At 38.8% G+C, this 26,335-nt stretch overlaps 1 protein-coding gene and 1 non-coding gene across 10 annotated transcripts in view; both read right to left on the bottom strand.

Annotated features, from left to right (window-relative positions):
• The window catches only part of FAM49B (family with sequence similarity 49 member B), a 104,811-nt gene that overhangs the window by 50,899 nt on the left and 27,577 nt on the right, over positions 1-26,335 (bottom strand). For 5 of the 9 annotated variants that reach the window (XM_029924076.1, XM_029924085.1, XM_029924077.1 and 2 more), the window contains exons 2-3: positions 1,257-1,295; positions 1,027-1,045 (exon numbers count right to left, since the gene is read on the bottom strand). The gene's annotated coding sequence lies outside the window, so the exon portion shown is untranslated. The remainder of the gene's footprint in view (positions 1-1,026; positions 1,046-1,256; positions 1,296-26,335) is intronic. The other 4 variants (XM_029924079.1, XM_029924086.1, XM_029924081.1 and 1 more) reach the window with 1 other exon arrangement.
• On the bottom strand, positions 20,832-21,024 carry LOC115279556. The gene has a single exon (XR_003903511.1). It is a non-coding gene; the product is annotated as a small nucleolar RNA SNORA73 family (small nucleolar RNA).

A 26,335-nucleotide genomic window follows, 5' to 3' on the forward strand; every position in this document is an offset into this window, starting at 1 on the left:
GTATTCAAATATGATGGAGAAAGAAAGGTCTAGTTGACTCTTCGTTAACAGGAGTTCAAAATCTGGGATCCAGAGAAAAATGCAGTGACCTGTGAATTTGAATGGGTACCTTTTCACTAACCTCTACATGAAGTTCTGCAATTCCTTCAATCAAAATTATAAGCAACAAACCACAGTAGTATTAGAAATACCTATGTACTTGTTATCAATAAAAAACACAGGTACTTTCATATTACACTATAACTATTGCAAACTCAGCACTATTTAAAACTATAGTATTGCACAGAATCATTGCTAAAGCTTATTCTCTAATGGGAGAAGCATATATATTACGCTATCAAAATCTGTTAGCTGTATTTCAATATAACTAATTTCCTTTTTAAGTATACATAACTTTTACTTTGTAAAATCATGAATCATTTGTAGAATCACTGTCTGGGAGAGGATTCACAGGCTTCACCTAATGACCAGAGGTCCAGGGCACAAAAAATAGTTGAGAACTCCTGCACTGTAACATACAGAGCAGTCCCAAGCATCATCACGGTAACTCCCATCAGTTCTAGTAAAATGACAGGCAAGTTTTGAAATGTAAATATCTCTGTTTATGACTAGAAGAGCACAGAGATTCCAAGCTGATCATTTTCACCTGATGAACATAAAGCATGTCCACAGAAAATGACATTTTCAAATACCTATTAACTTTTAATAATAAAAACAGTTGCAGGATTAAATATGTTTACGTACCTAGAACCTTGTATCAGTAACTTTTTTTGTTGTTAATGTGTTCTTTACTGCTAAGACTTTCAAAAGGACCAAAATCAATAATAGGTAGAATTCTTACTTAAGAAAGCATGTAAAAAGTTCTTCCTTTCTAGTGTGTGTGTGTGTGTGTGTGTGTGTGTGTGTGTGTGTGTACATACAAATATATATACAAAACCACCAGAATTATGTGCTAGACCTTTCTTGATCAACAATATTCATAATAGGTAAAATGGCTTAAAAAGGAATTCAAAGAAAAACACATACCTCTTCTACTGAAAGAAAGCTGTAAAAAAAAAGTTCTAATTAATTTACATTTTTCCTACTTCCTGTTCTAAGAAACTAAACAATGTAAGGTATTTCCTAAAGATATTTTTAGCACTTCAATATTATACAGAACATCTTCCTTAAATTATGTTTAGCCAATGGAGTTTCTTATTTAAATCATAACTTTTCATTTATATCTAAATTATCATTTCCCCCAAAGACATATTTACCTTCAGCCAGTGCTGGTAATTCTGTTCTTGTCCTTCTATCTGTTTAAAGAAAGAAAAAAGGGAGAAAGTCTAAAGCATTATTATACTCTAAAACATGTTTAGTTTTATTAAAAATAACTTTAATAAGGTTTATGAATGCCATCACATATCAAATGCATATGCTATACACGTGTGTGTGTGTGTGTGTGTGTGTGTGTGTGTGTGTGTGTGTGTATACAGGCGTCTCCTTGAATTAAATTAACAATGGTTTACAGGGAACCTACTAAGAGTCAGGCATTATGTAAAGCCCTGGGAAACACCACCAGGTCTGGATGAGATGCCCTAAATTGCCACCTTTAGGACACTCAAGGACTAAAATCTGTATCAAGAGACCTACACAGTACTCATCATAGCTTATGAAGCAGGAAACAGTAAGGGAAGAAAATTAGTAATCTGTCTTTATTCTTATCACAGGGGCCTAAAATTATCAGACATATATTTCTATACTATTATCATAGTTTAAGTTCATTTTCTTTCAATGTATTAAAAAAATTAGTTTTACCAAAAGTACTAAGATCCTTATATTCCATGACAATAACCTATTACCTGCCAGAGGCACACTGGGCAAAACTCAAGTGAACCATGAAGTCCTCTGTAGGACTGACTTTATGATTTCAACTCCTAAAACATATTTGGCTAAAATTAAATCTTCAGAATAACCTTATTCTAACTTTACGACTGAGAGCAACTATAACCACTACAGCAAACTAGCTTAGTTTGCAAAGAGTAGGGAGACACATTTGACTAACGTAACTAATCGCCTTTATATAAAAATTTATCTCCCAAGTTGTTTATTTTATGACCAGAGTTCTGGACTTAACAAAAATAGTTTCTATGTGCATAGTAAAATTTAGAGGGGACTGGGCACTGCTTCCCAAGATGGTAAGTGATCTGACACACTGCCTTCTAAAGGCTGAAATGTGGTGCTGTTATCCGTGACAGATTAGTAATTAAAAAAAAAAAAAAAAGATCTTAGAACCAATAGATGGAAGTACAATTGGCAACCTTCAGCTCCACTGGATTAGAATTTCTGATAGTAGGAGACTAGAAAAGAAGTTTCTGCCAGAAGACCCAGGAAAAATTCTGAAGCAACTATCACCTGATTCTCTTGGACTCCTTACTGGACCACATGCTAAGGAAAGAGTTACCATATTGGTAAGTCCTATAAAGTGATCCTAACAACATGAAAACTTATGGCTGCTGCCACACAATGGAGACAGGAGGGAATCTGTCCAGAACCTCGGGGATTCGACTAGGGCCGCCAGGCTCAGTAGTAACTGTATATGAGCAGCTGCAACAATTATGGCCCAACAGGGATAAAGCAACTACAAGCACTGATCCCTTAGGGAAAGTCTGTCACTGCACGAGGACAATGCCTCCACCTGTTGAAATGCTGGCTGAAGATAAGGCAAATCTAGAATAAGTGGTAGAGGACTGCAAAAAGGAACATTATTCACTAACCCTCCTGTTGTTAAGTCTAATGTAGACATAAAACTCAACAGAGGATGCATGGTTGTATTGGACACCTCACGCGTGCTGCCTCACAGATTCACTCTGAGTGAGGCACCTCCCCGAACTGCACTACTGGGCTCACTTTCTGAACTCTTCAGCCACCCTGAGACATGCAAACCCCAACCTGGAAGTGTGAAGTTGTTAACACCAACACACTATGGGCAACCTGACCACTGGGGAATGGAATCTGATAGTCCCCATCTTCACACTAAGAGGCATATTCTTCGTGTCTTCTCAAAGGACTTCCTCAGGATCAAGTCCCAGTTGCTCACAGATATGACCAGGTTAATAATGTGCCCTTGCATTGTCTTTCCTTCCTCCCTGTTTCACTTGCCCCCATTTTCCAACTTGTTTCCTATTAACAGGTCCCCAAATAGATTTTCTGCTTAAAATTTCCTCGTCTCAGGTTCTGCTTTTAGGATGAAACCAGGACACTGGTCCTTTGGGACACCATACTCCCTTCCTTTTCATTCTACTTCACTGGATGCTCTTTCTTAATCTCTAATGCTGAACTTCTCTTAAACCCGCCAATACTGACATGCCAGGGACTCAGTTCTGGGTCCTCCACTCCCTTTGTGATTTAATTCTCTCATGGCTTTATGTATCAACTATATATATCAAGTTTACTTATCCAGTATAGACATTTCCCTGCAACTCCAACTCTCATAGCCACTGCCTACTCAAATCTCCACTAGATGTTTTAACAGACAGCTCAAACTTAACATGTCAAAACTAAACTACTCATCTTCCCTCCCCAGACCTGATCTCTCTCAACTCACGTGATGGCTTCTCTATCTTTCCAGTTGCTCAGGCAAAACACCTGGCTTCCTATGTAATTTCTTTCTCTCACACATCCCACATTCCACTAAACCTCTCCTTACTTAAAATCTTCACACCTACTATTCTAGCTCCTATTAACTCAAAGTTGAGGGTGCCGGTGCATTAGCAGCCTTAAGTCTATCTGCTATTACTTCTTAATCTAAGACCCTCCAGAACAGGGGCTCCAAAGTTAAATGGGTTTGGAGTTGGGTAGAGGAACATCAGAAGCAAACAAATGTCTACGCTTAACCTAAGGCGTGCCATGCTGTTAACAGTCACGCTAAGAATACAGGTGATCTGGTGCTGGATATTCATGTGAAACAATTTCTAAAAGTTATCAACGAATTAAGCTTTAGAAATAATCAGTAGGCCCAAAGAAACAGTCTGAGGGTTCCATCTGGTTGATGAACCATCAGTTTGCACCTTGTGATCTAGGACTTATCTATAATTTATCCATTATTAATCTTAATCTTTTACTTTTCCCTATCAGTCAAGAGATGAATGGGAGCTATTTATGTTCAAAGCCCAACCATTCTGGTTTTCCTCAAAAGCTCCTTTTGGATCAATGTTACTACAAATGGAATGAATAAACATATTTTTGCTTTTTCTGCCAAAAACAAACTTACTTCCCTAAGGCAGACCAAAGCCATCCAGAAATAAACAAAGCAAGTGGCCTGGCTGGCCATTTCATAAACCAGATTAAAAAAAAAAAAACAGTGCCATTTGCATAAAACCACAAGAAAAAATTCTAATTTATCCTGTCTAATTCTTAACAAATCAAGGAATAAGAAAACACCTGTAATTGTTTTTACTCTTAGAAATCAAATGTCAGGTCATAAATAGTGAATATTAGATACTATGTAAATTAGATAATCCAGGCATCTAAAATCCGCAAACTAGAAGTTCTTCAAGTGAGTGTTAAAATTCCTTTGCCTGCAGCAAAACATAAAAGCTGTGACTTCAGAGCATTCTGTCAACCACACTGACAGCTTCACAGCATTCCAAACGATGATACATAAATCTAACTGGTCATGCAACCTACACTCGTTCCTCCTTCATTTGGGCATATGATAAAATTGAAATCAATTCAATTTGTTTAAGCTCCCCTTGACATACACAAAGCAATCTTAAAACCATCTTAGGAAAAACAAAAAACCAGAAATGGAATTTAAGGGCCCATCAACCATATTTCCGGATCAGACAATATTATGAAAATGCATTATTAGAGAATGTATCAAACTCAACACCCCCCCCAAAAAAATCCAGTAAAGAAATGGGCAAAAGGCATGAATAGACACTTCTCCAAAGAAGACATCCAGATGGCCAACCACACATGAAAAGATGCTCAACATCACTCATCATCAGGGAAATACAAATCAAAACCACAGTGAGATAGCACCTCACACCCGTCAGAATGGCTAACATTAACAACTCAGGCAACAACAGATGTTGGCGAGGATGTGGAGAAAGAGAATCTCTTTTGTGATGCTGGTGGGAATGCAAACGGGTGCAGCCACTCTGGAAAACAATATGGAAGTTCTTCAAAAAATTAAAAACAGAACTACCCTACAGCCCAGCAATTGCACTACCAGGTATTTACCCAAGGGATACGGGCGTGCTGTTTCAAAGGGGCACATGCACCTCCAGTGCTACCAACAATAGCCAAAGTATGGAAAGAGCCCAAATGTCCATCAGTGGATGAATGGATAAAGAAGAGGTGGTGTATATAAATAATGGAGTGTTACTCAGCAATCAAAAAAATGGAACCTTGCCATTTGCAACTACACAGGATGGAGCCAGAGGGTGTTATGCAAAGAGAAATCAGAGAAAGACAAGTATCATATTACTTTGCGCATATGAGGACTTTAAGAAGCAAAACAGATGAGCATATGGGAAAGGAAGCAAAAATAATATAAAAACAGGGAGAGGGACAAACATAAAAGACTTAAATATGGAGAACAAACGGGGTTACTGGAGGGGCTGTGGGGGGGGGATGGGCTAAATGAGTAAGGGGTACTAAGGAACCTACTCCAGAAATTATTGTTGCACTATATGCTAACTAAAAAATAAATTAAAAAAAAGTTAGACACTAACAATTACTAACATCAATCTTTCAGTGATTTCTAAAATTTCCAAGGCATTCTTAGATGGATGATTCTCACTTTAACACTTTAACAAGAAAATTCAGACTTTGAAGAGATCATTCTGATCAACCACTTTGTTTACTGAAATAACATACAGGCAATTTAGATACTGCCAAGATAGTAAGTAGGAGGTATATACTTAAATGATGGAATGAAGCTCAAAACCAATCATGTGTCTTCACTTAGGAAATAAAATTGAAAAACCAAAGCTAAGAAAAAAATAGAAAATGCATTATTAGAGAATTCCAGCAAATACCTAAGTTTTAAGAAATTGAAAAGGTTATTCCATAACCATTTAAGAAAAAAAGAAACATGCAAGTTTACAAAATTTGTTTTAAAACCAGAAGGAAAGGGCGCCTAGGTGGCTCAGTCGGTTAAGCCTCCAACTTCGGCTCGGGTCAGATCTCACATTCATGGGTTTGAGCCCTGCATCAGGCTCTGTGCTGACAGCTAGCTCAGAGCCTGGATCCTGCTTCCGGTTCTGTGTCTCCTCTCTCTGCCCTTCCCCCTCTCATGCTCTGTCTCTCTCTGTATCAAAAATAAATAAAAACATTAAAAACATTAAAAAAAAACAGAAGGGAAAAAACCAGTCCTACACATTAAAATATTAGAGAACAGAGAAATCACAATGGTGCATTTGTATATTTAAAAAAACACTCAAGGTATGTACTGGAAAATCTTATTGTATATAGTCCCAAAATAAGTACCCAAGGAAATGCTATGATGAAAAAGATGGACTGCACTAACTAGAAGTACCTGTCCACTCTTACTGTAGAAATTAAAACGTTCCAGGTAAAAATGAGGTCTCATGGAAAATATCCACATACAGAGCCATGGCAACTAAAAGAAGATTATTTCAGCTGGGAGTAGAGTATGAAAACCAGGTATCAGGAAAGGTTTTATGAAGCCCTGGTACCTGAGACAGATTTTGAAGAATGAACAAGATTTAGACAAGCAGGAAAAGGAGGTAGAAGGTTCAAAGAGAATATTCCAGATGAAGAATGTAAAAAGTAATCATTATAGGGCAATGAAGAAAACTTTATTTAGTAAATGGTACTGAAACAATTCCATGAAACACTGAGATACAACCTTCTCAGTCTATACATTCTAGATGGGTTAGAGTTTAATTTCTCAAAACTAAATCTCAAAAAAAATCTCAAAAATAATGCTTTGCTTATCTTAAGAAGAGTAATTTGGAAAGAGAATCAAATCATATAAAAATTATAAATTAAGTAAATTAAAAATATTTTAATGTTTAATGTTCATATAAATGTATTAAAAATCACACCAAGAGGAAATGATTAACATACTTAACAAGAGCGAGAAACAGTAAACACACATATAAAAAACTTTATATTCTCCAATAATAAAAAGGAAATATGATTTAACAAAGTGGTTTAGAGCACTGGTTCTTAAATAAGATAAACCTGGGATGAGTTTCCTCTTAATTATGAGGTTCTCTGTGCATCTGTTTTGTTATTTGCAAAGTCAAATTCCCATTTATTACATTAAGCATCAGTTTCCCTTATTTGCAAAGTAGAAAAAGTAATGTGAAAGACTGTGTGAAGATTAATAGAAATGCCAGTTGTATTAAACATGGTCACTACTTCTCTTTTTTAACATTAAGATTACAAGAATATACACCATCTATTTGACATTCCAGCTCAAGGACAGTACACTTAAGAATATCCATGTCTGAGACACATGGGAGCTCAAATACCTGAATACAAGTCTCAGGTTCTACATCTTCTCACACCACGATTACTACTGTATGTTTAGCGCTTAAAACATGCCATTGTAATTGTCATCATTATCCTTATATAAGCCATACCCATATACTATGTCTAAAATATCCACTCTCCTTAAAAATGTAATGAAAAATGAAGATCCTATAAATACAGAATGCTTTATAGTCTTATCATTTTCTCCCATCTTTTACCATCATTATTAGTGACCAACCACATTGTTTCTTTCAACTCGACCAGTGACTGTTCACTGAACATCTGTTACTCGGGTCATGCACAGACTGCAAAGCTTGTAGTGGTGTTACCTCCCCGTCTCCTGCTGACAAACCCATGTGGCATCTTACAAAATGGATAACCAAATGAGGAAATCTGTCAACAAAGATAAAAGAGCAGCAGAAACACAGAAGTGGCAACACTGGAAGTCAAACTCTAAGGGAACATAAATGAAGCTACCAAAGAAATAGCTGGCTGCAAGAACGTGGACACTGCCGCCATCACAGAAACTAGACGTGTCGGTCAGAGGGACTGTGAAGGTAAACTTACCAACATGAATAAAGAAAGTGGGTAAGATGAAAAGGATGAAGATGTCCCAGAAAAAGTAACATCAGAAAAAAAATATTAAAGGAATTTGGGGGGAGCACCTGGCAGACTTAGTCAGTAGAGGATGCAACTCTTGATCTTGGGGCCGTGAGTTCGAGCCCCATGTTGGGTGTAGAGATTACTTTAAAAAGAAAACACAAAAACAGGAATTCTTGGATATATTTAAAGACATGGAGAATACAATGGATAAAATGTTGGGAGCAAATTCAAACTTAGAAGTATGAAGTATGACAACGTGGTCAAGGCATAAAAATAATGTTCACTCCCTACTATCAACTAACAATGAAAAAGAAGAAAGCAGGCAATTGCTCCCTTTTAATTACATGCAACCTATGTAAAAAAAAAATACATGCGTGCGCACACACACACACACACACACAAAAGGGAGCAAATACAACGTCATGTGCTTTTCTACAATCCTGGCACTTCGCAGAATACCTGTGAATTATACCTGATCTTAACAGAAACACAGACAAGTTCAAGGTTAGGAAATCCAAAGTCCCAAAGGAAGTTCACATCCTAAATGTGAACTTTTTCTTTTTCTACTGGGGAAATACATAACGTAAGCTAGCACTTGGTAGCAGTAACTGCAAGTGCCAAAACAGAGATAACACTCTCACAGCCTGTTACAAGCACAACACGTCCTCCTTCTGCAGCTGAACTGCATATCGCACATTTCAAAATACAGATACTGTAGCTGTCTTTGAATCACCTATCCAATGCCTGTAAAAAGCCTACTCCATCCAACATACGCACAAGAAAATTAGGAACCACTAATAAAATCAAATACTCCCATCCCACTCTTAAAATTCCTTAATTCTTAATATATCATTAAAAATTACACAAGTAATTTGCAAAATCTGGCTGGTTTAAAGACAACTCTTGTAGTGCGCAAATAACAGAGGCCAGGGCACTGTTTAGTTCAAGCTGCATGACATCAAGCAGGCCAGCATTATAGACCTGAGCCACATTTGGCCTGTAAACTTCAGGGAGAACAACTCTGTGCCTGGTGTAATACACTGCTCTCCTAATTCCAGAGAGAGTCTATGACCAAAACAAATATTTAATCATCTTTGAAGCAAAATTATGCATCCATATATAATGTAATTTGACAGAAAGAGTCCATCAGTGTTTAAATTCAGAGTACGAATCTTAAGTCTCTCAGAGCTTGAATTTCTTTACCTGCAGAAAGGACGAGAATACCCACCCCTAAATGCGTACCCAGGTGGCTCACTCGAACGAATACACAACGCTTGATCTCGGGGTCGTGAGTTTGAGCCCCACGTTGGGTACAGAGATAAAATAAAAAATGTTTTTTTAAAAAATCAAACTTATCTCTAAGACTGAGAGACTCAAGAGAATGAGGGGCACCTATTAACACTGTCTGCCTGTTTTCTCGGGTCTTACCGGGTTACATCAGGCCAACCGGACTCCCTCTGCATAGACGCTGGTACAACCATCCTTGCAATTTTTTTATTTTTATTTTTTTTAATTTTTTAAAGTAGGGTCCACACCCAGCAAGGAGCTTGAACTCATGACCCTGAGATCAAAACCTGAGCTGTGATCAAGAGTCAGACACTTAACCAGCTGAGCCACCCAGGCGCCCCAACATCCTTGAAGTTCTAAGGGCCCAGTTCATGCGACACCAGAGTATTAGAGTTCCCGTATCAATTCTGCAAGTATTGTTAAAATTTTTATTATATTTCCAACAGGGCTTATGATACAAAGTAGTAAGACAATCTTTATCCTGAAAAAGGTCAATTACTTCCTATGGAAATAATACTTGCATGTATAAAAAGTACCAAAACCATAACAGTTCTGTCTACACATATTATCATTACAGGCTACAATTATAATAGAAATTCAGAGAACAGGACAGTGTGAGAGAAGAGTATATCACAAGTGTGGATTAAGTTCAGATGGGCCCCCTAACACAGCACTGTACTAATCAAAATGTCTGGCTCTTTCCCAGAACTGAAAGCAGTTATCACAGCCTACTCACTGCTATCATATCCCCTGCATTAAGCACAATGCTGGAAACACTAGAGTCTCCAGTGTGTATATGCTGAATGAGTGGATGAGTGATTTAGCAAACATGATAAAAGGTGTAAGGAGCCTGGCAGAAATATGACTAGTGTAGAGCTACAGTCCCATAAGACGGGCCACCCTGCTAAAAGGATTTGTTTGGGGAAATGAGCGATAAGGAATGATCTATATGCAAGTAGTATATAGCTGACAAAAATTTAGAAAAATGTGCAACATGTCCTATTAAAATTAAAGTACAAATGAGACTTTAAATAAAATACACTAATGTGTCCACCATGGTTTTATAGATCATGGCTTTTCCAGGCTGACAAAGTAACTGCAGCAAACACAGGTAACTGGTCTCTAGAGACGTAGTATCTCTGGGGAGATACTGTACATCTGACAGGTGATATTACTGCACAGCTAACTGTCTTGGTAACAATCAAATAACAGATTTTTAAAAGACTATTAAGAATGCTTTGCCACAATCTTAGGGGAATTGCTTCCTAATGGCAATTCAATAAAGATTAGTAGAAGACCACCAAAAGGTCAGATATGTTATACAATGCAGAGTATAAAATGCCGAATAAAACAAGACCTACTCCCCAGAAGCTCACTGTCTATGAGAAGACATACAAAAAAGTTACTAGAATACAGTGTAACTAAGTAAAATGCTAAAGTACTGGAGTTCTGTGGATAAACTGCAATGGGAAAACAGGGAAGTAATTGAATTATCCCTAGAGGATAGTCTCAGAGAAAGCAATGATGTTTGAGTCAGCCTGGTATGTTAAAAAAAAGCAAAAAACAAAAAAACAAAACACCACCACTAACAACTTTCAAAGATATTTCTTTAATTTGGTAAGCTTTAAATTAAGTAAAACTTTTTTTAAAGATAAGTATGAACATGTCCACCAATCTAGAAAAGGGTATATAGTCTTTCCTCCTAAAAGAGACATTTTAAGTGCTATCCACCTAATTGTTAACAAGGGCTTCGTAACAGATGAACACTAAAGCGCTTAAGAAAAAGGCTATGCTAAACCAAGACTGAGGCAACAGGACGTCCACAGAATGGGTAAGACTTTCCAGTGCGACTAAACACACACATGACAATTTTCTCAACTATCCCATATGCTGTGCATGTCTTAACCTGTTTGCTGCTCTTTACTGAAGTTTAGATAATTCCAGATTTTGACTACTCACGCCTGAATTTACAAACCAGATGAGAGGAAAGCGTTTTCAAATAAGAACATGTACGAACTCTTTAATGATCGAAAAGTGCACGTTACGTATATGTAAGCTAGATCTTAAAAAGACACAGTCCAACATGCTACACCCTACATTTCCTGGGATGTAATGATGGGGGGGAGCTATCTTCTTTTTTTTTTTTTTAATGTTTATTTATTTTTAAGAAAGAGTGAGCGAAAGCAGGAGAGGGGCAGAGAGAGGGGGAGAGAGAGCATCGCAAGCAGCCTCTGCACCATCAGCACAAAGCCTGACACAGGGCTTGAACTCACAAACCGTGAGATCAAAACCTGGGCTGAAATCAAGAGTTGGACGCTTAAGTGAATGAGCCACCCAGGCATCCTTCTTCTCTTTTTAAAACAGCCTTATGTATCTCACAGGCTTTCCTCCTAAGACGGAGACGTCCACTAATGGCCACAGGTCATCTAATGGGTTCAACAGATAAAACATCAGTACACACAACTATAAAAGCATCACATCACACAGATTAATGTAATTTCTCAAAAGAGCAGTTAATCCTTTAATGGAACTGATTTTCCCAACTTTTTGAGGTTTTGCAGAGATAATCAAACGGAAAACATTCAGTATTTCCAGATTGTGGCATATGTGTGTATGTATATTGCCTCATGTTGCCTTCTACGTAGTAAGACGGGACTGTCATTTCCTGAAATCACTCTTTACATGCACATATACTGTTTGGTGTTAAATTGCTTAAAACAGTGTGTTGGAGTGTATTATTCTCAAAACACTATAAAAACAAGAAGAGAAAGCAAATCAACAAATTAAAACATCTCCAAACTAGGAATTCAGTTTGGGCCATGTTAAATTTGCCAGGCAAAGGGCTTCCAAATGAAAATACAATGAGAGGGTCAATGGAGCACAAGTGTGGAGGTCAGGGCAGGTCAGCCCACAAGTGCTGCCTCCGTACCCCACAACTTCCTATCTTGAGAGCACAACCAAAGACCAGGGATACCTGAGAGATCATTCAGAGGAACCACACCAAGAGCCCAGGGCCGTGTCCTAACCAGACTGGGTGTTCCCACTGCCTCCCCTCTGGGGGCTACTGCTCACACTCGGAGCCTCTGCTCTCATTTCTGACCTCCCCGTCACCGCCAATCACTGCCAATGCCGGAGCTGCCTGCCCTCAGGTGGTGGGCTCCTCTTCCACCCAAACTACTACCCTGTAAGTTTCAGCAACTGTTAACCAAAGATTCTTGAATGAATTCTAAGGAATATTCTGGACTCCTATAGAAAGCTAATCATAATTTCCTTCCTAATTTAAAACCATTCCCACAAATAAGCAAAACTTAACTATGTTACAAATGTAATTTGGGATTCTGGATATAAACAATAAAGACATTCTGAAATTAAAGATTATAGAAATCATTTAAGAGGTACCTTAAAATTCATTAAAAGTTTAAGTTTCACAGTATAAAATGTGAACATTAAAAAGGCAGAACATTCAGAAAAAAGATAAAATACTAAGATCACTTTAAAATATATCAGTCGAACAAAGAATTTTTGAAAAAACTTCCCAGAAAAAGAACAATGAAACATATTTTGAAGAAAATAAAGACACTAAAGTGATACTGATTTTTAAGAAGTGTTCTTTGTGCAATAAAATAGCTTCTTTTTCCTGTTATACATTCTAAAGTGTTCCTAGAACAGTACTGCACAGATTCTCCACCTGGGCCTACCTTTTCTTTAGACCCCTAGTTCATGTTTCCTTACTAAAAAACAACACATAAGTAAAATTACTTTTCATTCTTTATGAAAGTATTTCACATTTCAAATCAAGAGTGGAATTTTCAGCTACACTAAAAACCAACACATATCCTGGACAGTATCGGGTAGTCATACTAAATCCCCTAATCCATTTGATATTTTGAAGGAATACATTTAGTAGCAAAGCACATATTAAGGAGAGTAAGAACATATTTAGAACTTTAGAAAGTATTGCTATCAGGAGTGAAGAGGGTTATCAATATTTGTGAAACCTATTCTGTACCAGGCATTTTGCTAGAGACCGTAATTTTTTCACAAAACAATGAAAAGCAGAAGATGTTACTCTTTCTGCAAAAAGTAAATGAGGGGGGCACCTGGGGAGCTCAGTCAGTCAAGCATCCCACTCCTGATGTGGGCTCAGGTCATGATCTCAGAGTTGTGGAATCGAGCTCTGTGCTGATGAGTGGAGCCTGCCTAAGATTCTCTCTCCTCCTCCCTGCTCTCCCAAAATAAATAAACTTAAAAAAAAAAAAAGGAAATGAGGAAAATGAATCTCAAAAATTGGTTTACTTACCTCATATCAGTGCTTATTAATAAGGGCTGATGTGACTCAAGCACAGATCTGCCTGATCCCAAAGTTAATGACACTGTATCCACAACAAAATGCCTCATTGGAAACATTCTTCCTGTAAAAATTTGTTTTCTTTGATAGTGTTCTTATTACAAAAAACAACAGTAACCATTACCCTGAATAAGCTATGGGATGTAACCATAAAGCAACTTTTTATTTACTGCTGTCCTTTATTCTGTAGTGACAGCATAACATCCCTGAACTTTTATTTAGGCAAGCCTATGACTCTGGTCATTTTCAAGTTATAAAAACTGTCAGAATTTAGAAATCGATAGACCCACTTTAGTGTAACTGTCAACATTTGTCTTCCAACACCACAGCTTCTGCCCACGTCCCATTTGGGCCTGCAGCCGGCCACCCCTAGGCATTACGAGCTCGCCCTTCCACCCTTCCTAACCCCGGGCATAGCAGTTACGTGTCACAAGAAGGCACAGGCATGCTCAGCTCAAAAAGTATTTAAAACTGATCTACTGAGAGAATGCTTCCAAGAGTTCTGCGGAAGCTCCACTCCCCCCACTCCAGCACTGGGGATCCCTCACTGTAATACCCTGACACGGGATGATGCCGCTCCTGGGGAATCCAGCCACTTCCTCCTCATACATTCTGATCCTATGAGCCTCCCCTCACTAGAGACCCTCCTCCGGTCTCTAGGCAATATGTACCTTCCTCCAAAGAACTCTGGGAGGACGGGCAGTCCCCCATACAGTAACCTCGCTTTGCTCTGCCACCAGCACAGACAGCTTATCTTTCACTAGGGCACAGGGAGACAGACATACACCTCGTGTCCCCTAAACTGCAGAGCTGCATATTAAGCTCTCCAAAGCGTTACCAGAAACCTTCTGTACTTAACGGGGAGGACACCAAGAAGGGAGGGGGGAGGTCAGAAGAAACTCTTGAGCACAGGGGCGCCCGGGTGGCTCAGTCAGCTAAGCATCTGACTCTTGATTTCAGCTCAGGTCATTATCTCACGGTTCATGGGATGGAGCCCTGCATCAGGCTCTGCACTAACACCTCAGAGCCTGCTGGGGATTCTCTCTCCTCCTCTCTCCCGCACTCTCTCTCTCAAAATAAACATCTAATAAAATATATTTTTTAAAAATCCTAGCACACTAACAACTTGGTTTAAAAACACTTTTCCAATTTCCAACAACTCCATTCAAAAACTATTCTAGTTTCCAACTTCCTGAATCTTCATACCAACAGATGGGGTAGGTACTGGAAGTCCCAAATCCATTTTCTGGCTCTTTATTTGGCAAGGTCTGCATGGTATCCTTATAACTCTCTTTAAAAATATGCACCTACTGACCGAGGGCCAAACTCAGAATAAAAGAGCTCCATTTCAACATCTTATTACCTGACATATTTAGCACTTTACTAAAATTTCCACCTAAAGTAGGAAGAAAAATCCATAATCCTACCACATAGTTAGCCACAGTTAACACTCAAGTATGCTGCTTTCCTTTCTGTGAAGAGTCCATTTGTCAACTGAAAATTCATATCAAGTTTCCTTTTTAAAATCCTGTCCTCAAACCCCTCACTTATGTAATTCCATCGAACAATCCAGTTTCCCACACAATTCCGGCGTGCCCTTTTCAAACACCAAATTTCCACTAAACCAATGTAAAGGTAGCTTCCCGAAACTTGTCATTGTCACTCCCCAAACTCAAAACCTTTAATGGCTCCCCACTGCCAGAGATTAAACTTCCATCTTTTAAAATTATGAACGAGCATCTGGGTGGCTCAAAAGGTTGAGTATCCAACTTCGGCTCAGGTCATGATCTCACGTTTGTGGGTTCGAGCCCCACATCGGGCTCTGTGCTGACAGCTCAGAGCCTGAAGCCTGTTTCAGATTCTGTGTCTCCCTCTCTCTCTCTCTGGCCCTCCCCTGCTTGTGCTCTGTTTCTGTCTCTCAAAAAATAAAACATTAAAAAATATTTTTTATTATGTAAAATCTGTACAGTCTCCCATACACGTTACATCTCTAAAAGTGACTTTGGATATATAAATCATACTGCAAGAAACATGTGAATGCCAGGGAAGTTTCTGACCATGGGACCCAACCTACACTCAAGATGGGAAAATGTCTCAGGAATTTGGCCACAGTTCAACAATGGCCACTGAAAGTACCTCAAGATCCAGCTTGATCAAGGACTATAGACTGAATCCACAAAGTGCAAAAAGAGCAAAGAGAGTTATTCCCTTATGAACATGGTAAAAACAAACTTGCAGCAAGGAACAGTCCTCATATGACTGCAAATAAAACCCTATCACCACACATATAATATTTACTAGCTCCACACTCATAACCACAACTGCCAAAAAGTGAATCTAATGTTCAAGAGATTTATGAAACTTTAATGTTTAAAACTGGATTTGGGGATTAATTTTATTAATGTTTCACACATAATCTGCCATCCATTCACAGAGCACACATTAAGAAACTTGTTTTAAAGTCATCTTTCAACAGATGAAATGAGAAATAAATTCCAATTAATAGGCAACCGAGAAAAAAAAAGCACTCATAGTTCTAAGCCCAAAGAAATTTTGCTTTTCTCAGAAGTGCAGAAGTGCCTGAAGAAAGAAAAATAATCAGTTCTCTCTTAAAGCCGACAATAAATGTATTCACTCAAAACGTACACGGAAACAATGCGTGTGGGCACATACTGATGCGTCTTTATGTATAAGTGCGGAGGGCATGTGTGCTCATACAACATGCATGCATGTGCAAGATATCTGCAGAGATGCTCACCAGAACAGTGACTCCTTAGTGATTCTTACTTTCTTCTTTTACTTCTCCATTTTGTTTCACTTTTGCTTTTATAAATGAACTTACACTTTTACAAGAAGGCAATGCTATTTGTGTTATTAAAATATGGCACGAAAATCTACAGTAGTCAAGACATGTGGTACTGGCAGAACGACAGACATGCAGACCAATAAAACACAAAAGTGAGTCCAGAAATAAGCCCATATCTAGAGTCAACTGACTATCCACAAAGATACCAAAGCAATTCAATGGGGGAAAGGATAGTCTTTTCAACAAATAGCACTGAGACAAGTGGGTATCTGTATACTAAAAGATGAGTTTAAGAAATTCACCTCACACTACATACTAAAGTTAACTAAAAATGGATCACAGACCCAAACATAGGAGCTAAAACTATAAAATACAAAACATTTAAAAGAAAACAATCTCGTAATCTCATGTCCTTGGGTTGGGCAAAGACTTCCCATAGACAACACCAAAAGCATGATCCTTCAAAGAAAAAGATAAACTGGACTAATCAAAGTTCAAAACTCTTGCACCTCAAAAGATACTATTAGGAAAATAATAAGACATGGCACAGACTGGGAGAAAATCTCTGCCACGTGACTTGTAACTGTCTGCCAGCACCTGTTTAGCCCTATTTTACAACTTGAAGATGGTTTCCTATAACACTGGAAAGCAGTAAGACTTTAAAAAAATGTTAAACTCATCTCTTACTTGTGAGACCCAAATAAGGCTCTAGAGAAAGGACTTCACTAAAAGTTCTGCTTGTATTCCTCAACTAGGAAGAATTCTAAAGTGTTTAAATACTTTTCTCGAAGTATTTAAAAGAATAGGATATCCACCTACCCAAACTAGGCAAACAGAATGGTTAAAAATAAAAATTTGATTCTAATAAAATATATATGATTTTTAAAAGCTACTGATAAAGAACACTGAAAATCAGCTAAAACAGATTTCTTAAATGAACTTTTAATATGCTAACAGACTACTAAGAAGGGGTCAGTGACACATACCAAAGACAGAACACTGGCCAGTTGTCACCATGACACGGACTATAATGGAACTTTTGGCACACCCATTTCAAAGGGTTGCCAACCCCAGGCTACATATTTTGACTATTGCTTCAACATGCTGTTCTATAAATAAAAAGGAAAAGCTTTGGTGTAACTACATTTTAATGTAGGAAGGCCCAATTACCAAAGAGTATTTCAAAAATGTTTCGGCCTTAATTCCCAGACATCAACCTTTTACTCACTAGTAACTCAGAAGTGGTGCCGCCATAGCTAGAAGATTCCCTCACATATCCAGCTCTGGGCATTCATGTGCACTCTAACCCGAATGCATGGAATAAATGAAGCTGACTTTCCTGTACATTAGAAAACAACTTGGTAAATAATATTTACATATTATCAGAACATATTAAATATTTAAGTCAAAACCAGTTAAAATGTAACAATGTTCAACAAGTAAAGTCAGCTTTGAAAATAATACTATTTAAATGTTTATAGAAAATAACTGGAAAGGAGTTAGAAAATGCTAATTGATAAAATGAAGCCCAACCCTCTTTTAAAAAATGACAAATTCAAAGTTTAAACTTCCCTCCAATTATGCTAGCTTCTCTTAACTTCCCTAAATCTATGTTGTCCCAAGATCTAAAGGAATAGAAACGTCATTAAAAATGTGCTTAATTAACACTTCTGTTAGAACTTTCCAGAACCTTAAGGAAAGAACTGTAGTATGATATAAACAAAAGCGAAGTAATCTCATACCTTGCAACCCAAGGTGGTTTTCTCACATTTCACTTCAATTTAATGTCCCTGAAATTCTCAAAAAAACACGTCTGGGGGTTCCCAGCCGGCTCAGCTGGTTAAGCATCCTACTCTGGTCATGATCTCGCGGTTTGCAAGACACAGCCCCGCAGCGTCAGGCTTTGTGCTGACAGTGCGGAGCCTGCTTGGAATGCTCTCTCTGCCCCTCCCCTGCTTTGCTCTTGCGTATGCGCGAGTGCGCTCTCTCTCTAAACAAATAAATAAAATGTTTAAAAAAACACACACATCTGATTTTTTTCAAATCAAAAGCTATCTGGACACGCTAGTCATTCCTTTTTGAATAAATGTTATTAGTTATCAACTTACCTTAGAGAACATGCATCTCAAAATTTTACCAAGGTCATCATATATAGGTTTCAAAACCCAGGTCAAGAATACCAATAATAACATGTATTGCATTCTTACCACATGCCAGGTACTTTCTTAAGTCAGATTTATTAAGGTACAATTTACATATGTAGAAAAAATTCTCCATACAACTGTTCTGTTCTGTAAGCAGAGCAACACTGGCCCACTGCCCTTTGCTCTGGACTATATTTTCAAACAGCCTTGAAAGATGAAGACAAATGTTAACCTCTTACTGTCCTGTATAATGAATATAATGCATCCCTCTAGAGCAAAAGGCAGGCATGACTGCTGCTCACTACAAAACACTTGCGTTCCCTAAACTCAGGGCTTCTCTCTGATTATGCAGTCTACTACGTGTGCAAATATTACCTGAACATCAGGAAACCAGCACAAATGCTGAGCCTCTGGCTACCGCTACTGCTACTCAGGAGGCCAACAAACTGCCTTTCATCTCTTGCATGGGAGTCTGTTCTCTACCAGCACCCATGAAAATGTGACAGAGTAACTTACTGGCTTGCAAGAAGGGTAAGATTTCAGACCATCATGCTTCTGGGCAGTTCTGGGAGTAAGGATGGGATACCAATAGAACCATCCATGACTTTCTAGAAGAGGAAGGATAAAGGCCACCAGGGCAGAGCTCTAGGAAATGGGAAGACACCCTGGGATCTGAGAGCGGCTCTAGTTCTAGAAGGGGAGGTGAGAATACAGATCGCTACTATCCTACCTGTTAATGAACAGGAGTTGGAGTAATGTTTAGAAACTGAGCAGTGAGAGTGGAACTGAAATCACCCACCCAAATGGTGATGCGGTTGTTTATTCTCCTCTGGGCTGGCAGAGGAAGGGATGTGTCAAGAGAATGAGGCAACAAGCCCTGTGTCTCCAGGAGAAAGGCAAAGTGGCTGTGACTGCTGAGCCAAGGAATCCCCCAAACTAAAATAGATTATGTAAGTAATGATGGCCTTGCTGCCAGCATGGAGTTTTAGCTGGACCAAAAATATGAGAAGTTCCTTTGGCTGAACTACAAGGGAATAACCAACGTGAACACAAAGCTTTGATGGCTGGGACAGCTTCTCTCTCCCTCCATGCTCCATCTCCACCCCACTCTACTTCTACCCCCAAATTCTTCTGCTTTATAGAAAAAAATGAAAAAGGATGGGGTTGAGGTCTCTCTGGCACCCAAAAAGAACTGAAGGCCGTAAATACCCCCTCGGGCTGCCTAGGGAACTTCAGGGAGGGACTCAAAGCTTTAAGGCTCTTTTAGATACAGGAACCCATGTCATTACCACCCTACTCTGGTCCCAAGAAAGGAAGGAACATCCAGATTCAATTAATAGGGCTAGGCAGGATTTACATACAGGTGGGAAGAAAAATCATTATCATGTAAGAGCAGGCCTCTTTGGGCCAGTTCAATGTCCAACTGTTGCCGCTACAATCCAACATATATTGAGAACTGGTGTGTTATGATTGTACTTCCTCAGTCTGTGTCAGGGAAGTCTCGCAATCAGGAAGGGCTGCATGTAGAAAAATGCTACTGCCTTTGGGACTCCACAACCCTAAAGGCCGCTTCTGGTTACAAGTCTCTATAACTTGTGATTTTACTGATTAGACTCTCTGACAAAGGGAGGCAGGCAGGCTCCACCTGCAGGTCCTCCGAGGGTTCAGAACTCCTTGCCTCCCTGACACAACTTTCTGGCACCCTCCTCTAAAGCCACTGTTAGCATGCTACGGGCCTCTTGTGGAGACTGAAGGCCTGACTCATTCATGGAGCCCTCCTGATCCCCTGCCTGATATTCCTACTTTGGTTTTCTAACCGACTATTCCCCCCTGATTTACTCTAAACAGTAGTTTTAAAAAGGGGTCAAATGTGCCCAAGCTTCCAAACCAACCAACTGATCTTACAAAAATAGCATTGATCATTCACTTTTCCAGCTCTCCCTGCCAAATAAAGAACCCCAAAGCGTAAAGTATCAACTCTCAATGTTAGGTGATGCTGCTCTTCTCCCCAAATCAAACTATTTGGAATCCTGAACAATCACTGCAAAACAAGGTACCTAAGAGTTTAATCCAGTAGAACAGCAACTGATAAAAGCAGATTTTTCTTTAATTTCCAATCAACCTAGATCCAGACAGGGGGTGCTTTTGAGAGATGTTTTTCCTGCATGGTTTGTTCCTCAGTCATCGTCCACAGAACCCTGAGACGCTGTAGGAATATGCAGATTCAGATTCCAGGCTGGCTTCATTTCCAACATTGTAGAAAGGGACTGTATGGCATGGGGCAAAACCCCGTGCTCAGCTATGCCAGTGACAGCCCAGGGAGGGTGACCTCCTGGGAGTATTCACATGTGTCCAACGTTCCTACGTGGGGAAGGGTCAACTCCATGACTAACAACGTGGAGAGTCAATGGAGAATGCATCTGGCTTTGTCTTAGCCCCAGCAGCATCTCAAAGTAGTAACAAGACCTGTGGAGAAAACTGATCCCCTATTCTACCACCAGAAGCAAAGTTACAGCCTCTACAGAGCCTACATCCAGTAAATCATCAAATCTTATGGATTTAACACCATTCCTCCATTGTCAACACTCAAATATTGATCACCATCAATTCCTTCCTGGACTTTGGCAACAGCCTCTTGACTTGCCTACCTATATTCAATCTTATTTCACCTTCAATCCATTCTGCAGAAGCTGTCAGAACAGGCTGAGTATTTCACTCTCTCCCCCCTTACATTATACAAAACCCAATATCCATTTCTAAAACATACCTGACCTCTCCTATCTCCGAGCTTTTGCCTCTCCCTCATCCTATGCCCGTGCGTTCTCCCTTTTGCCTGAATGACTACCAGTGCACTCTGCAGGTTTTAATTCAGATCACATTACACCATGGGCTTTTAAGACTCTTAAGATGAGGTACCTATGGAAAAACAGCAGTGAATTCACACTGTCTATTTTTCTCTATCTTCTACTCTAAGGAGGAACCACTAATATTTATTCACTGTTAATATAACCTTGCTTATGTGCTTATTAAGTATTTGGGTGATTAGGGGTGCCTGGGTGACTCACTCAGTTAAGCGTCCAACTTCAGCTCACGTCATGATCTCGTGGTCCATGGGTTTGAGCCCCACACCAGGTTCTGTGCTGAGAGCTCAGAGCCTGAAGCCTGCTTCAGATTCTGGGTCTCCCTATCTCTGCCCCTCCCCTGCTTGCACACATGTGCACATGCTCTCTCTCTCTCAAAAATAAACATTAAAAATTAAAAAATATTCAGGTGATTAATAACAATCCTATACCAAGTATTGTGCAAGCTGTCAAAAAATGCATTATCAAAAACAAGTTTTCAAATGTCATTCAACTTAAAAATACATTATTTTAGTAAAATTATATTCTTCCCTCCCTATAATATTACACTGAAATTAATATAAGAATTTCATAAGAGGGGCACCTGGGTGGCTCAGTCAGTTAAGCATCTGACTCTTGATTTCGGCTCAGGTCAAAGTTCCTGAGTTCAAGCCCCATGTCAGACTCTGTGTGGACAGTGCAGAGCCTGCTTGGGATTCTCTCTCTTTCCCTCTCTCTCTCTGCCTCTCCCAGACTCATATTCTCTCTTTCAAAACAAAAGCTTTAAAAAAAAGACTTTCATAAGAACTATGAGGCATGTATCAGAAACATTATTATTCCCACCCACTCCAGAGATAATCTGAGAATCTTCACAGTATCATACAAGAGAAAATCAGGGCTTAAATCAGTGTTTTTGTCCATACATACTAACATTTTACAATGAGTAGAATCTCTCAAGAGTACAAATCAACAAATTATAAAAGTCCACTTCAAGGGCTGCCTGGGTGGCTCAGTCGGTTGAGAGTCAAACTCTTGGTTTGGGCTCAGGTCAGGATCCCAGGGATCTAGCCCCACATTGGGCTCAGTGCTGAACATGGAGCCTGCTTAAGACTTTTTCTCTCTCCTTGTGCCCTTCTTCCCCACTCATACTCTCTCTAAAAAAAAAAAAAAATTCACTTTGAGACCTATTAAATCATAGATTTAATCTAAATTAATGCCTATTATTCTCACAAATAGAAAAATGGCATAAATAATTCCCAGTAATATCTAGGAATGTGTCATAACTTTATTCACAGAAAGTGTGTCCTAAAATTGTTTGACCTAAATTAGTATTCAGTGTAATTTTAATTATCTAAGAACATGCCAATTTATGATTGGAAGAAGTATTATTCTACGCACAGTGATAAGTATCTTTATCAGAGTCTAGATTTAATACAATAACCAGACATAATACACCAGCTAGAATATATCAAGTAGAGATTAACTGCATGGCAGAAAATAACTGTATAAGATTAAAAACTTCACAGTGTTGCATACAATAGTACCACTGAACATCATCTTTTCAAAATAAATAGCTACAAAAATGTATCTTTGCATTAGATCTTCACTTAAAAAAAATCACCCAACATCTTTGAAAAAAAACATTCCCACCCATGGTACCACAATCAGGACGTGGGATGTGTCACAAGAAATGTGTATATTTAAAGAATCAACATTCTAAGAATGACTTCCTTGTTTTAAAAAGTTTTACAAATGTCACTCATTTGCATTCCAATATATTTACATGAGTGGAAAATGGGTGAAGCTACAGCTAGTTAGCAGGAAATCATAATCCTGTATATGCTTACAAGACAGCAGAGAAAAATGAACATTTTCCATCCCGTGTGTCAGCTGAAAAAGCCTTCTGACTGGCTGTTTTAAGTATGCCTTCTAAATATATAATATAAAATACAGAACCTCAAATTAGTACTTTGAAACAGAATTTTAGTAAAGACTATAAATCACAGAGGCCTGGGTTTACGCCAGCCTTACTCACCCAACTTAGGAGCATACTTGGACGAGATACCTAAGCTCTCTGAGCCTGACATTCCTAGTGTTAATTAGAAATTAACGTATACCATGCAGGTTTATCATAAAACTACCTTAATGTATATAAAAAACTTGGCATACGGTAAGTGTTCACTATTACAGCGTAACAAAGAGCCAAGACCAAGTTCTATCACTAAGTAGCTGGGTCACTTTACCGTAACCTGTCTCCTAGTCTGTGACATAGGAATATGAATACCTACCTAACAGGGTTGTTGTAAAGATTAAATGTCTTAGAACTCAACCTGGCAAGTAGTAAACACTATGACTTAGCTACTACTAACATTATCATTATCATTACCAGTAAAACATTACATAACCACTGTCACATTACTGAAGATACATTCCATTTCTGGTATCTGAAAAGACAGCTCTTGAAAAATTAACCTAATTTTAGTAAACTGATCATAATTTAGGATAAGCTTACACATCCGAGAATTTTTATGCTGATTTTAAGTGCACAAAACATTACCTCAGTTGATTGCCTGTGAATACTCACAGGGTACATGTGTCAAATACCCATTCTAAATGAACAAATCCACTCAATGGACTAAAGCATAACACAAAATATATGTCTATTGTACTTTCTTTCCAAAGATCCCAAAGCAGTTTAAATAATCAAAAATAGCAACCCTCAAAATATATGAACGTGAGAAAACTGCAGATGAGAGCAATCAACATTTTTCCCAAACCTTTTGTCACATAATTACAAAATGATGTTATAATCAAAAACTCTTTGACCTTGCCATTCTTTCAATTATTCAAAACACTGAGTAACCACTGTGCACTGGGCATCTATTATTGATGCAGTAATAGAAAGGGAGAGATGAAAAATAATAGTGGGAATGCTAACATTATTTATTTCCAAATATTGTAATTTTGTTTTCCTTAAACAGTGAAACGGCAAAGTATAGGCTCTACAAGTTGAGCGCATCAGTATTTAATGATTTAAATAACCACATGGAAGTGACAGCCCAGTATTTTCACCAAGGAAACCAGGAGTAAGATGACAGAAGCATCCCTCTGTACCCCCCAATCATTTACTCACTATGGTACATGATCATACCAAAGAGGAGTTAAATAATCCCAAGAGTGACACTATGGAACACATTTTAAACCCATTTTTGGGGGGGAAAGCTCAGAAAAATGGGAAACCATAAGTTTGATTTTGTTAAATATCACTTGTAACATATCACATATAAACTACATTTGCTTTATCTTAGAGTCTGCACTTATATTTTTGCCAGGGCAACTAGAATGAAATTTACTAATGATGTCTCCCTTGGATAAACTGGTTCATACTATAGAGCCAACATCTTATGAAGCAAGAGTTTCCTCTGGAGCAGCTACATAACTGTTAAAAGTTTAAGGAACTGAAAAAAAAAGTTATCTAACAAAATTGCTCTGGCAAAGAAATGCAATCCTAACTATGAGTTAAGAAATCTTACTGCTAGAGTGGTTATCCAAAACCTAAAAGAAAACAAATAGTCAAGTACCTTTCTAATACCTAGCTCCCCAGAAGGGCTGTTAGAAAATGTTGATGTTAACATTGATAGCAAGGTAACATCGACAGCAACTGTATCATACTGAGACGCAGAGAGGTATACCTCAAGTCTAAAAATCTTCCTTTGACTTATTAGGGACTATGATGGTCACATGAAAAAAAGGGGGGGCTCTCATTTCATTTTATGAGTGCTGATCAGGCAGTTTTACCCAACTACAACACTTCACAAAGGGGTGATCAAATAAGCCCTATTATCAAGGTTTTCTATAGACACTGAAAGCTTCGTTTCTATTATTAAATACAAAAAATTAAAAAGATCGGTGTGTTTTTCTTGAGGTACACTGGCCTAAAATGATTTGCATGAAGTCCCCCAAGACTCAAGTGATTGAAATTCCTTTAGCTATATAAAACACTCCTCTGGAATGTCTATCCGCCAAACTTCAAGACTGTAAGAACACAAAATTGACTGATACACATTTTCCACATAAAGATCAAGCTGAAAAGGGATGGCAAACAATAAATTTGCAGGAAGGGGGTTAAAAAGTGTAAACAAATTCCAAAAATCTTGGTCTTATCCAGAATGGCACTTTGTGGTACTGCAAGAATTCAGGCATTTCATCAGTATTCCGCACACCAGGGGACACTCGATAACTATTGCTGACAAATTAGACGAGAAAAAGTCTCACCAGCAAACGCTATTAACAGGTAAGGCTGCAAATCAGGCGAGATACCGATGGAGGAGGAACGTGGAGGTGCAGAAAGAGTAACAACCTTCTGCCAAATTTTACACTCAGAGAAAATTAATCTATCCTAGACACCCCTCCCAAGAAAAAAAAAAGGAGAAAATATTTGGTACGGCCCAGAATAGCCAGGAGTTACACGCACACACACACAGCAACTGCCACTTCCACTACAGCTTGACAGTCACAGATTTGGGTAATTATAGCAGAAATTGTGTGTTTTGGAAACACACTAAGACCACACCCTAGGACCGAGAATCTGGACTTTAAATGTTGGGAATTTGAGAGGTCAACGCGGTGTACAAGTTGGACGGCCTGGCCGCACAGGTGGAAGGGGCAGTAAAGAAACCAACTTCCACGCGGGTGACCAGGACGGCTGGCGGTCGCGGCGAGGCGTGGCGGAGTCCGAGGAAGAAGGGGGTGTGGATCTGTGGGAGAGTCCGGGGAGAAAGGGAGGGACGGACGGCGGCCGCGAGGACCAGAGGGA

This window comes from Suricata suricatta, chromosome 15, assembly GCF_006229205.1.
Source record: "Suricata suricatta isolate VVHF042 chromosome 15, meerkat_22Aug2017_6uvM2_HiC, whole genome shotgun sequence".
Lineage (NCBI taxonomy): Eukaryota > Metazoa > Chordata > Mammalia > Carnivora > Herpestidae > Suricata > Suricata suricatta.